This window comes from Ruditapes philippinarum, unplaced genomic scaffold, assembly GCF_026571515.1.
Source record: "Ruditapes philippinarum isolate M1 unplaced genomic scaffold, ASM2657151v2 ctg617_1_1_1_1, whole genome shotgun sequence".
Lineage (NCBI taxonomy): Eukaryota > Metazoa > Mollusca > Bivalvia > Venerida > Veneridae > Ruditapes > Ruditapes philippinarum.
The window spans coordinates 320923-334976 of record NW_026859650.1 but is presented as its reverse complement, the minus strand read 5'-3'; the positions used below and the strand labels follow the sequence as shown (position 1 = coordinate 334976).

General features: G+C 32.5%; 1 pseudogene; it reads left to right on the top strand.

The window, feature by feature from the left end:
• The first annotated feature begins 10081 nt into the window (after positions 1 to 10081).
• LOC132757358 (ficolin-1-like) lies at positions 10082 to 12729 on the top strand (annotated as a pseudogene).
• Positions 12730 to 14054: the final 1325 nt, after the last annotated feature.

The window sequence follows — 14054 nt, the reverse complement described above, 5'->3', positions numbered from 1 at the left end:
TGTATAAAAGGGCATTTATTTGTTCAAAGAAATAATTCTTGAAAACAAAATTCCTCAGCCCCTGAAACTTAGAATTTGTAAAAGGCAGCCATTTTCTTTTTCGACTCGAGATTATTACCTTTGATAATAGATACAACAAATTGAAATAAAATAAGATTCTTACCTTTAATCATCAATCCAAATATACTCCTATGAATCACTAAACTTTACTGTTTTCCTTGACATGTCAAATTCAAAAGTTCACCATATACATGATGAATATGTAAATTCATTTTCAATCAAAGTCAAATCGGCAAACAAACACAAGCTACATGTCACGAGGGTAATATACCGACATGTATAATTTATTGTTTGTATGTATGTCTTATATATTGTGTCGTTATATATTCCTTGTACGTTTGTCATTTTGTTATAGCATATATGTACGTGTCCTATATGTTTGTCCCATTCATTTTCCCATATTTTTCAAATTTTCATTCATCCATTTCATTCATGCAACATGTAACATTTACTGTCATAATGTATAATTCATAACAACTAATTTCTTCTGGACAGGCCTCCTAACATTTACGCACACATTCGGAACTGCCTCGGCTATTATCTATAATATTAACCTCGGAAACAATACGGATTGAAAGTAGTTCTACCATGTGGTTTCAGATGATGAAAGAAACCAACGCCTCTGTACAAAATGCAATATGAAACAAATTGAAACTGAATATCACTTCTTATTAGTATGTCCATATTATAACGACTTAAGGAAAACATGTTTACCTAGATATTATTGCTCATGGCCTAATTTAAATAAATTCATATCAATAATGAAATGTACGAACAAAAATGTAATTGTTAACTTAGCAAAATTTATTTATTCAGCAATTCAACTGAGAAATGAATCTACTTAATACATCTGTTTGAAATAATGTACGCTGATAAATGATTATGTATATGTATAATTTATCATGTAGGTATCTTACTTTTCTGTACTTGGTACCGCCAAAATGTTACTTGATGATGAACATGTATATGTTTTTGCCAATAAATTATTTGACTTTGACTTGACTTTGATGTAAACAGAAACAGAGATAATGTAAAACGAATGTATATATTTGACATCTAATGCCTGTTCCGGTACTCTTTTGCTTGAAAATTTGTCTGACAACAATTTGTAATTTAAATATGCCCACTGATGTTCAATTTTAAACAAATCCGACTAAATGTCAACAGGTCGGTTTTTTTGTACTTTCGGTTTCTACAACCATAATAATAAATATACAAGGTTAGCTTTTAAAAAAGCTAGTAGCGACTCGCTTCGTAATTTTTTTCAAGGGGTGTGTTTAAATGTAAAAATGACAGTTCTGTTAGCTGAATAGACTTCAGCGAACATCAAAATAAAAGTGAAGTCAACACTGGCCCTGTGCCCGATGGCCAGTGTATATAAGTTCAGGCCAGTGTAAATTTAAGAAAATTTTGTTAATTATTTAGTAGAATAAATTCAAAACTGGAATTCGGGCAAGTAAATTCAAAATCTTAAACTCATTGACTGAAAGTGACACATAAAGTTCTCTCAGTTTAACCAAGATGAGTATGAGTATATATGAAGGTGCATGTAAACAGATAGAATGAAGAACCTATGTCTATGCACATTTACTATATGGCCTGTTGACCTTGACCACAAAATGTTAGATAGGTAGATTTCATAAAGATGTCTCTTTATACAAAATTAAGTTGTAATACATGTATGTTATTTAGTATTGGAATGAGAGGCACAAGTCCTAAAGTAAACACAAGTTGTCAATCAATTCAGCCAGAAAAGCCGGGATCCTATTAAAAAAATATAGGGATCCCGGAAATTGACCAGTCTAAGAAGATGTTTTCAGATAAGCCGGGATCCTATTAAAACATATAGGGATCCCGGGAATTGACCAGTTCAAGTATATAGTTTTCAGAAAAGCCGGGATCGTATTAAAATGTAAATAGATCTCACGGATTGGCCAGTTCAAGTATATAGTTTTCAGAAAAGCTGGGATCGTTTTAAAACATATAGGGATCCCGGGATTTGACCAATTCAAGAAAATAGTCTTTGATTTTTCCAATTAATTAGGCATATAATTATAAGTATTGTGATTTCCGCATTTTAAGTTTGTAAATAAATAGCTCTAAATATATCTATATTCTAAGTTAAATTAATTTAACGTTCATTATATACAATAAAAAAAAATTAACGTTTAATGGCCTTTCATTACGACAACAATCAACACAAATATAGTTCATTAGGTTTTTCCTCCATATCTTATACGATCCCGGATCCCGGGCGTCCCGGATCCCGGCCAGTAAATACATACACTAAATACCGGAAAGGATAAAATGACCGGAAAAAGGGAAAAATAAAAAATGCACAGAACCAGATGTACACTTATGTTAATTAACCAAACGAAAACTTACTACAGAGAAAACAGGTGAAATCGCTAAATCAGAAGTCAGTGTAAATATGATTTATTGAAAAGAATTCATTAAGACAAACATTTTAATCATCATTATATCTTTGCGCTCAAAACAATACTTGCTGATTTTTAAAAATGGCGTGAAAATTGAAGGTATTTTGACGCTATGTAAGATTAAATTTGATTGGCTAAATAATTTTGGATCCTAGCCCTGATAGATAAATTTTGTAGAAAGCTGGAAGCCAAGCGTCGATTAAATTTTTGGATGGCTTCGGAGTTTTAGGTTGTTTCTCAGTAAAATCCTACCGTAATACCGGCTCGCCGTGGCGAGCCGGCATAAATAATGAATTGCTTGCTTTTGTACCTATGATATCACTTATTTTAGGTGAACGTTTACTATATATATTGGAAATAAACTTGTAAACAACTCCCAGCGTTAAATTACTATTTGTTTACATGTTTAGTTTCTTAGCGTAGGTTAGACCAAAATACCGTATCCGTTCTGTGTATTCATACTTTTGTGTTCGAGGTCCTTATCCGAAGACTGACAGAAAGGGCCGAGTAGTTGCGAAGTGTCGAGTTTTCTTTCCACCTTAGTAATTGTTTTATTTGTTTCCGTGCCATTATATCTTTCTTAGGTAAGAGGAACCCTACGACATACACAAACATGCGTCTTATTTTCTTAACGAAACGATTTGTTCACTTAATAATTATCTGGCGAAACAAAATATTTAAATGAATGTACAAATTCTCAGAGAAAATCGTCTAGCCCGTTTGTTACGTTAATAATATGACATGGGAATCGATGTTGTCATTTGCGATATAAATAATGATGTAATAATGACTTCGCTGTTCGCTTTTTAATTTGTTCGTAATTGAAAACGAAATCAAAATCTTGATTCGAAACTTGCAATTGTACAATTCAAATATTGATAAAATTAGAATATAAGCTATTGAAAAAAGTCCGTTGAAATGGGCGGGGTTTAATTTTGATATCAGGCTACTACCCTGATATCAAAAATAATTATCGGGCAAATGTTATCGGGCAGTTACCATAGCAGTTGCATGATGAATTTTAATCACGTATCATTTAAAGTGGAGAAAGATAAATGTTGATACTGTTTTAGAAGATAATTGATATATGAAAAGGAAAAAAATAATAATAGAAATTCTACTCAATGCAATGAACGTAAGATAAAGAACGCCAAGAGGGAAGTTCAGCCACACTCTCGGCGTGGCACAAATGGGCTCAAAACATACGCCACTAATAAGGTGTGAGACTCAGACGGGCCTCGGCGAATGACACCCCCTGCGACTGTCCCGCAACCTAAGAAAAACAGCCGACCCGGAGAACCACCGCAGAACGTCTGACAATTTTAAACGTGGCATATTCAGTATGCTATTTTGAATAAGAATTAACTTTATCTTAAAATAGAAAAGGTTAGCAAAATAAATGTGCTAACAAAGCCGCTATTAACAAAGCCGCTATCTGAATGAAAACGCACATACCTGAAAATATACAAAAATACTTTAGATGATGAAACATGTATAAATATAATAATAATAATGAAAGTTAATGATTGGTGTGAGGTAATGATCCCAAGACTGGGTTACATATACAATGAAAGTGAGTGATATGAGAAGGATATGAGCCGCGTTATGAATGGGTTTGCGACCAGCATGGATCCAGACCAGCTTGCGCTTCCGCGCAGTCTGATCAGGATCCATGCTGTTCACTTACAAACCCTATTACAAGTAGGGAAACTGATAGCGAACAGCATAGATCCTAATCAGACTGCGCGGAGGCGCAGGCTGGTCTGGATCCATGCTGGTCGCAAACCCACTATGTTGGTTTTGTCACGACGCGGCTCAATTATATAAAGATAAATGAATGAAAATATAATCCCTAGACTAGGTTACATAGTAAATGATGTATATGAAATAAAATATATTACCATCCTGGAAATATGCGCATCTATAAATTTGTTTAAACGAAAAAGGTATGTGATTTATCTAAGTTACACTGGAAAATAAAAGTAATGACAGATGAAGAAAATGGAATGTTACGGGAAGAAACGTATGAGACCGACCAAGCAAGAGCGTACAAACTGGACCGATCTGTCCCATACAATTCCTCGCAAACGAAATAACAGAAAATACAGAAAGTAAGAAAGTAATATGAAAGACATGAGACAAACCAGCAATAGTATACAATATCGGCCTATTCGGCTCACACAATTCAAAACGACAAGAAAAACGTTACGCCGACGTTTGAATATCTCTTCCATCAATCATGGCGAAATGCGTAGCGAAGATCCCTTGTAATACTAAGAAATAGAAAGAAAAAACAAAATGGGAAGTAACTGATGTGTATAATCAAAGCACTGAATGTACTGATGGGGAGGCTATGAGAGAATGTTTCAGACTTATAGTTTCTTTTCTTTTTGCTTAAAATATGCTACCAAAATAAAAAGATATGCACATTGCGCTATTTATCCTTACTGTTGTGTTCAACCATTCATATATATGGTTAATGTGGTTGACTATTCATTTTGTTAATATTCCAGAACATTTCATTGAGGTCTACATTCGGACTGCTAATCATGCAAATTTTGAAAAACCTAAACTGTCAATAATAAATGACATACCAGCAAGTATGACGACTGTTCATTATCAGATAACAATAACATTTTACAACTGACGGTTCCTTATCAAAATATTCTAGGACTGTTGATCATAAATACTTTATGTCATTTTAAACAACTGCAAGTGATGCAACATTTTTATTGAACATAAAAATTATACACGTTTAGATGTACCATAATTGATATCAATAAGATACTGTCTTGTGATGAGTATTAATATTCATGCTCTACGGACAGAAGGTTGTCTTCTCCAGGAGCAAATCTCGAATAAAATCACGTTTCAGAAAATTATTCCCATTTCATTACTGACGGCGTCGGATAATATTAAAGCTAAACATTTCTTGAAAAAATACATATCTGCAAAGCTTATTCAAAACTGAATCAACCTAAGTGAAAATTGATCAGGAAGTTATATCTTCTTTTTTTACCGCCAACACTCAACCAACTTATGGTAGTTCATACGTGTATTTTTAAACCTCACTAGCTTGAAATATATACTGCGGAAAATCTGTTGTTAACAGGGTGTGCGGTTATTACGTAGGGTTTTCCCTGTCGACCATTTCTCGCAAATAGATGAGAACATCGAAGCCGTCAGTGCTATGAATGGTGTTATAAATGGCGTGTTTTGGAAGTTTTTGTTGAAACTTCTCCAAATCCCTCCAGAGGCGTGCACGTAGCGGAGAAGGCACACGGAAGGTCATAGTCAAGTCATCATAAGTACCAGAGGTGATTGGTTGACCTGTCGTGACTTACTCTGGAGGTTTGGCGCTAATAGATGCCGTTTTTGTTGTCGTCAGTCAGAAAGTTGATGCCTTGACGGTATTGTCGTCTCCTTTACCACCAAAGAACGAAGAATGGGCTTCCAGGAAGAATCTGCTTGAAAAAGACGTCCCAGACGCTATAATCTCGGACATATGGTTATTCCGGCGCCGAGTATAAATAAACTTAAAACACACACACTTTTGTTGAAAACAAAACAAAAAAAAACAACAACACATTTTCTGTAGTAATTTTTCAAGTGTTGTAAAATGAATAAGAAATTCCTCTTATGCCGCCGATTATTTTTAGAACACAAACATAAAAGTTCTTTTTTTTTTATTTTTCAAATAAACATTAATCACTTCAGCGCGCGCAAATATCGTTTTCAAATTAAAGTTTCGTAAGATATGTTAATGACTTCCCGATGCTCGACTGTAAGTAATTTGTATATGTATGCGGGTTTTTTGTTTTTTTGTTTTGTTTTTTTTTTGTTTTTTTTTTAATTTAAGCTTCTTATTCTTTAATATTTTTGATGTATCTCATAATCTGTATTGAAAATTTCAATTTTATTACACATGGACTATCAAATTATGATGTATGCCCTAGAATTGAATAAACTTTCTAATTACACAATACGGGGTCATACTGATCTTTGCGTCTTTCTCTGAAATAATTATTTCCTTGTTAAAACATATTTGACCACATATTTCTGTCAATTAATTGTTCACTTTACTTCCGATTTTTGTTGTACGGAAACACATGTTTCTATTTGTGTTTTCTAATCAATTCGAATCTATAATCAGTTTAATGGGATCACCACCGGATAAACGACTACTAGGTACTTTGGTCATGTTTTTTACCCCAAATATTTGAATGTTTCTATTGGGATTAAAATGAGCATAGTTAACTAAACAACTGGTTGTATAAATCCCTGACCTGTCTAATTCTAATTATGAGATTAGTGAATATATAAGACTTTCACTACAAAATATTCCTAAACAAAAGAGCACATATTTAAATTTATTCCTGTACAAATAAAAGATCAGAGTAGGGATCTGTCAATTGCCAAAGATACTTTAATGTTAAAAGTTTGATTAATGAATTATGTAAGATGAAAATATAAGTATTGCTTTTTTATTTTGCTAATGTAAAATGTAATATTGTGCTGGAATTTTGTCGGAGGGTCCTTAGGGGTTTTGTAGTTAAATAGTTTTTTTTTCGGCGATAATAGTTCAAGAATATAATGTTTTCAAACTATATGTTCATCACCATCAGTGAATTTTTAGTTAAATGTATGCAAAATATTTACTAACAGCTATATGATATAGCGGTTTATGAGCGTTTTCCGCGTACAGCCTCCTGGGGTGTACTAATAAGTTTAGTTTTCCTTAGTTATCACGCAAGCATGATCCATGTCTCTGATGTAAGCGACAGTTTACAATTATTTGTCTTTAAAAAATATTAAGGACTATTAATGGTTTATAACAACAAAAGAACATGCATGATATTGAGAATACGGTGTTGCAACGTTCTAGTTAATGACCCGTCATAAACAGTTAGTCGCTGCGTAGTAATTGGAAAATTGTTATCAAAAATAATAAAGAATATTTGCCACTAAATTAAAGCATTTACTTATAAATTTTCATTTATGCTTTTTGTTAAAAAAAATATTGATAAAGTTATTATTTTGAAGGGTTTTCATACCAGAACTATTTATTACAGACGTACGTATGCCTAAACCTGATTACCGCGGCAGTATGACGTCACGGAGTAGTGATTTAAACAAAAATCAAGAATTTTTCAGAGAATTATTATCTTTACAAATTGCAGATATGACATTAAAGAATGAAAATATTTTCATATTGTAAATGTCTGTGATGAGTGATGAGTCAGCTTAGAAAAAATCAAGGTACTATTTTTTGACCTGATTACCGTGGCAGTAAGATTTGACGTACGGTTATTAACATTGGGTCGGCATAGCCTCCCCAAAAAAACAGACATCAATGTTTAGTTTATCTTCCTTTCCATGACAATTGGGTAAAAGGCACATCACGACGAGAATGGCAACCATCCTGGAAAGAGAAAGAAAACAACAAACAGCAGCAAAATTATAATTTCAAGTTAAGTTTTCTCAGATAGAAGTCAATGAAACACATTCTATTAAAAGACATTTCATTTTCGTTTAAACACACGAAACCAAATATTTAAAAAGTGAGAGAATTAAAACGTTTTTCATCTGAGTATATTCTATATCTTAAATTAGACAGGAATTTTTCAATGACAGTTCTTTCGGAAACTTTCTTATAGTGCCAAGTTATATATGTAGAAATTGATAAAATGACTAAACATATGTATAATATCGAGAAAATCCTTTCGGTAAATCAAAAAAATTTAAAACTTTTTCATTGAATTTGATTTTATTTTCACTTAAAGTGTTTGGTAAATATACTGTTATAGTGTTAAGGGGTTTAAAGAAGGAACATTCAATACATAAGTGAGAAACTGTATCTTTTCAGAAAGAAGTAAAAGAGCTTTTAAAAACATGTGATAAAAAGGAGGGCAAAATTCACTATGCGGAAAATTATTTTCATGTAAAGATTCGTTAAATTTTCTTAATTGTAACCCAATCCAGTATTTAACAAAATGAAACCAAGGAGAAGATCTACAATGATCTGTATCTTGTATATGCTTTAAGAGGAGTTAAAATCGTTTTAATTTTTTATAAGCACATTTAAGCCGCCGTCTTAGAAAGGTACATACAATGTTTTTTAAGAAATAGGTTCAAAAGAGGAATTCCAAATAAACTTAAAAGAGGCTCTTTGAATTTAAATTGAATAATGTAATTTTTGACTGTGATATGTTTGAAACAAGTTCACCTCATTAAAAAAATTATTCAAAAATAACTACCAAGATAGAGAGAAATAAAGAATCCCTGAAGCTTGAAAACATAAAATGATTTTTCCCAATTCAAAACCATGTTGACATGCGGCGTAATACATTTTTCATGTTATTTTCATTACATAAGCTTTAACAACTTTAAGACACTTCTCATTAATTTGTTTTGCTTTCGGTGTTCTACAGAACAAATCTCCGACTTCATTCGAAAATCCTTGACCAACTTGAAAAAAGAAAAATAAAATGGACCGCATATCCCAAAACGTCTTATTAAAGAAAAGGGAAACCTGTATTTTTTGCACATCCAGTGTTTATATCTTTGAAAATGATTATCTTATCTATTATCGATATCATCTTCTCCCCTTCTATAGCACACATCTTTGTTCAGTTTGAAGGTTAGTTACGAAAGAAAGATTTGTTGTTTAAATGAATTTTAATTATTTTATTTACTATTTCTTGTTATATTTCTTTGAAGATAATAAAAAGAATGAATACATGTGCTCATGAAGCACGCGACTAGTCCTACTGAGTGGTGTATTTTATGGCACTGCTGTACGCAATTAAATCTTATGTCTGATATGCAAGAAATATTTGCATTAATATCCCGAGAGCAGATATTGAACAAATGCCAATTTGATGTTGTTGAAGATACAAATAATTATTGTTTAGCATAATATTGAATCAGTTTTTCCTTTTTTAAATATTGTTTTCCCAAATAACACATAGTAAAAAGTTAGATATAAGAGCTATAATTACGGCTCATCTTCTTTTCTATTCCCCTTTTGAAGACAATTCTGTAAAAATTCTGCATTCATTATTAAATATGTTCTATCAATGAGTATTTCCTATAACAAAAGTAGTATCAATTTTTCGTCAAAAATATGTGCATGTCATTTTCAATTTTGTTATAATTGTTTGAATAAAAGGTATACAATGGTGAATTTTATTTTATGTTCAACACATTCACATAAAGAACTACGCAATTATTATATCTCATTGTAAACAAAAGGGGTCATGTGATAGACAAGTTATAGTTAAGCTTTACAAATGGCAATTAAAATTTTATTAATATCTAATTTTTCATGTACACAAGGAATCTTATAACAAGTCTAATATTATGATACATGTATACTGGTACTACGCATATAAAGTACTTTTCCTTAAAACACTTAATGTAAGATACAAAATATAGAATTGGCTCCTCAAATTTGTAGTTTTATCCTTATATTCAAGTACTTTTGAATGAGAGTATTCAGGTGTTGATTTGTTCTGAAAACCCCATCAGCAATAGACATTCTTAAGAGAAAAAACTTAACGTCATATTTTGATAGAATAGAGTACGAACGGGATAATTATTTGTTCTAAAAGATTAAGGATTGGTGAAGTTTATGTTGTTTCGAAATTGAATTGACGGAGGAAAAACGTTCATGCTAGCTTTAAAAACGTTTGATAACAAATAGGATATTTTTATTTCTTTTTCATAGTAACACATGATAATGCAGTTTTTTGGAATTGTAAAAGTTCTTCTTTTCAGTGTCCATGTAATTCATTTGACGAGTTCAACAAAGGAATTGAATCGTCTAAAGTCAATGGTCAAACATTTAGAAAATAGACTTAATACCGAAGGTGAGTTCAGAGACGAAGATATTGCTGAAATAACAATTCGACTGGATGGCATCGATAAAGTGTTAAATGCGACCATCGGGAAAAGACAGCCCGTTCCTTTAGTAACCACAAAAGCTAGTAAGATTGATTTTGAAACAGCGGATACATTGGAAGAGGATTTCACGAGACTCAGGGTTGCGTTCACCGAGGAAAAGTCTGAGGCTGTAAGGTTCCGACGGGAAATTCCAAAGATTGAAAAGAATTTGAAATCCCTCAACGAAGATGTTGAAAGTTATTGCAAAGTCGCTGTAAATAATACTGATCAAATATTAATTAACTTTGAGACGGTCAAACATGTGTCTGTAGACAATTCAAAAACGTCTGAAAATGAACGTAAAATGTTACAAAGTATAGCTGAACAGGTTCAGCAAAACAACAAACAAATTGAAAATATTGAAAATCTAATTACTAATTTATATTTGCATATGGGAGATTTATTATATCTTACCTCTTGTCGTTCGTTTGGAGCAGTCAACGGAGTAAACAAATTACGACAAGGTTTTGAAGTTTACTGTGACCAAACAACAGACGGCGGCGGCTGGATAGTATTTCAAAGAAGACTGAATGGTAAAACAGATTTTTATCGTACCTGGGCTGAATATAAAAGCGGCTTTGGTGATCTAATTGGTGAGTTCTGGCTTGGCAATGAACATTTTAGTTTACTGACAACAGATGGAAACCACGAACTTCGAATAGAGATTGAAGATTTTGAGGAAAACAGTGCATATGCTAAGTATAGTAAGTTTATATCCGGAAGAAGGCAATTACAAACTGGAGGTGAATGGATACAGTGGAACTGCAGGAGATTCGTTTGCCTATCAGAATGGAATGATGTTCTCAACATATGATAGACATCAGGATAAATGGTCGTCAAATTGTGCGGAAAGGTTTCATGGTGCGTGGTGGTATAAGGATTGCCACTATTCCAATCTCAATGGACAATATAACCAGCCTGGTATATCAGACAGTACTGGAATTAACTGGTATCATTGGAAGAATAATCGATACAGTTTGAAAAAAGTCGAAATGAAATTCCGTTAAGTTGTTAACCTAGGGTCTTGATTATCATCCTTTATAAAACTGATAAAATAATAATTGCTGTTTTGCGTTATGTAAACTTTACAGAAACTTGGACAACGATAGCTGATGAAGGAATAAACACTGAACTATCCCATACGAATCACTATCAGGATGATTTATTCCTTAGTTTCGTTGATGCGAATGTTACCCGACATAAGATATTGCCCTGTACTATGATTAATATTATATGTTATTTTTATTTTCATTCAAAATAATAATAAGGAAAACAAACTGTGACTTTTGAATAGATATTCTTATAAAATGTCTACAGCATTCTCTTTAAATTTGTAAAATGTTCTGTACATATATCACTCGGTTAACATTGAACGCAGTTACATTGACAGTACATGGAATGGATCAAACTCAAAGAATTGTCCAAAACAGAATTGAATAAATGCCGAAATATCCGATAAAGGAAAACTGTTTGGCGGTCATTTAGTACAATCACAATTTATGGGTCATAACGTTTATTAAATATTAAAGAAAAGAACTTCTATACATACAGATCAAAATGTCGCAATGTAAAATCAATGTTTACCGTTGATATCAATAACCAGATTCTATCTGACTAGAATTTTATTATATTTACCGCATTATCAAATGCAAAATATCATTGATTACACTGGAACGCAATGCATTCGGTGCAAAGGATTTTTTCAGATTAGTTATTTAAAAGTATCTAAACATATTGAAAAACAACTTCAAAGAATAATGGCGTGAGATGTCGTTTTCCTTTTTAATTATTATTTGACATGTGTTTATGTACAGTATGATAATAATATATAATAACATCCACAAATGAGACCACCTCGCAATTAAGACCACTTTGGTCCAGTCCCGTTTGTGGTCTTAATAGAGAGGTTTTATTGTATACGATCTTTCATAATATCGACTTATCACCACAAAGTTTATTCAATGATAAGAACAAAGAAATTGCAAATTATCAAAAATTCTTTTTACATTGTTAATTCACGAAGCTAACTCTGAACAAGTACATTATTTCACGCGGCCGGTTCTGTGTTCTTGGTATACGTTGGGAGAAAAAAATATTGGCTTCAAGCCAAATCAAAGGCTGGATCATCTCGTTTTTCCTCGTTTTCGTAATTCTCAGGAGAATAAGTGATAAAAATCTTAGTGCGCCCAATAATTTCAGACATTTTTCCAAAAGATATTATCGGGGCTATATTTTGACATTATTCATTAATTTAACTTACAAGAAGAATAAATAAATATAAAGAATAGTTATAAGTATATCCGCCCAATGTGTAAATCCTTTAGCCATTTTAACTGCACTACTTTATGCTGACACGACCACGTGGTTAACACCGAAATATCTGCTGTACAATGTATACTCTATACGATTTGAGTATACATATAAAGTATATTTAGTTATTTACTTTAATGACTGAAATTACATTATGCAATCAGCCTTCCGTGTTTTGGTTGGGCGGGATTTAAAAGATTCACTCGCTAACTGACTGTTGGCCTTTTATTGGATACGCAATCTAGATAACATTTACGTGCTCGATAAATGTTACATACATGACATCTGTTGTTTTTTTACTGTGTTCTAAGATTTCATTTATTTAAGGGATGCGGTGGCCTAGTGTTTAACCACAAGCACTGTCGACTGCTCATGTTTGTACAGTCTTTACCAAAAAATCAATTTCATTGATAAACTTTCATTTATGTGGCGATGTTTCTGCAGGATATACATGAAAGATCTGACGAAACATTCCCAAGGAATCAATTCCCCTAAGAAATAAAAAATGTAACGCAAAGTTGTTTTGAAAGACATTGGTTTACATACATATATAATTTGAGCCGCGTCACGACAAAACCAACATAATGGATTTGCGACCAGCATGGATCCAGACCAGCCTGCGCATCCGCGCAGTCTGATCAGAATCCATGCTGTTCGCTATCAGTTACTCTACTTGTAATATGGTTGGTAAGCGAACAGCATGGATCCTGATCAGACTGCGCGGATGCGCAGGCTGGTCTGGATCCATGCTGGTCGCAAACCCATTATGTTGGTTTTGTCGTGACGCGGCTTATTTATAATTGAGATTTCTTAATTGTTTAGTTCAAATTGTGTAGTACTAAAGTCACATCTCACAGATGGAGGCGCTTTTGCTGTATTATTATATACTAAGATATGTACAAACAGTCAATACTATAATACCAACATACCATAATGTATTTACACTTAGAATTCCTCATGCCCTCCTCAGTAAATACAAAAATATATACTTACAATGCAGATAAATATTTGGCTCTGGGTAATTTTGCGGCTTTTTAATTATAAAGAGCCTTAACTCAAAACCACACAAATAGTATTAGATGAAATTTATTATGAATCATTTTTATCTTGACTTATACATTTAACAAAGCAAATCAACTGTTTTCCTTTTAAATATCTATTTTAAAGTACTCATTCATGCGTACTTGGAAATGATCATCATTTGTGCTGTATTTCATAATAATCCAATCAAATAATTGCTAAAGTTTTAAAAAGATGATAATTTTTCCTTTATGATACCTTTTTATAAAAAGAAACAATGTT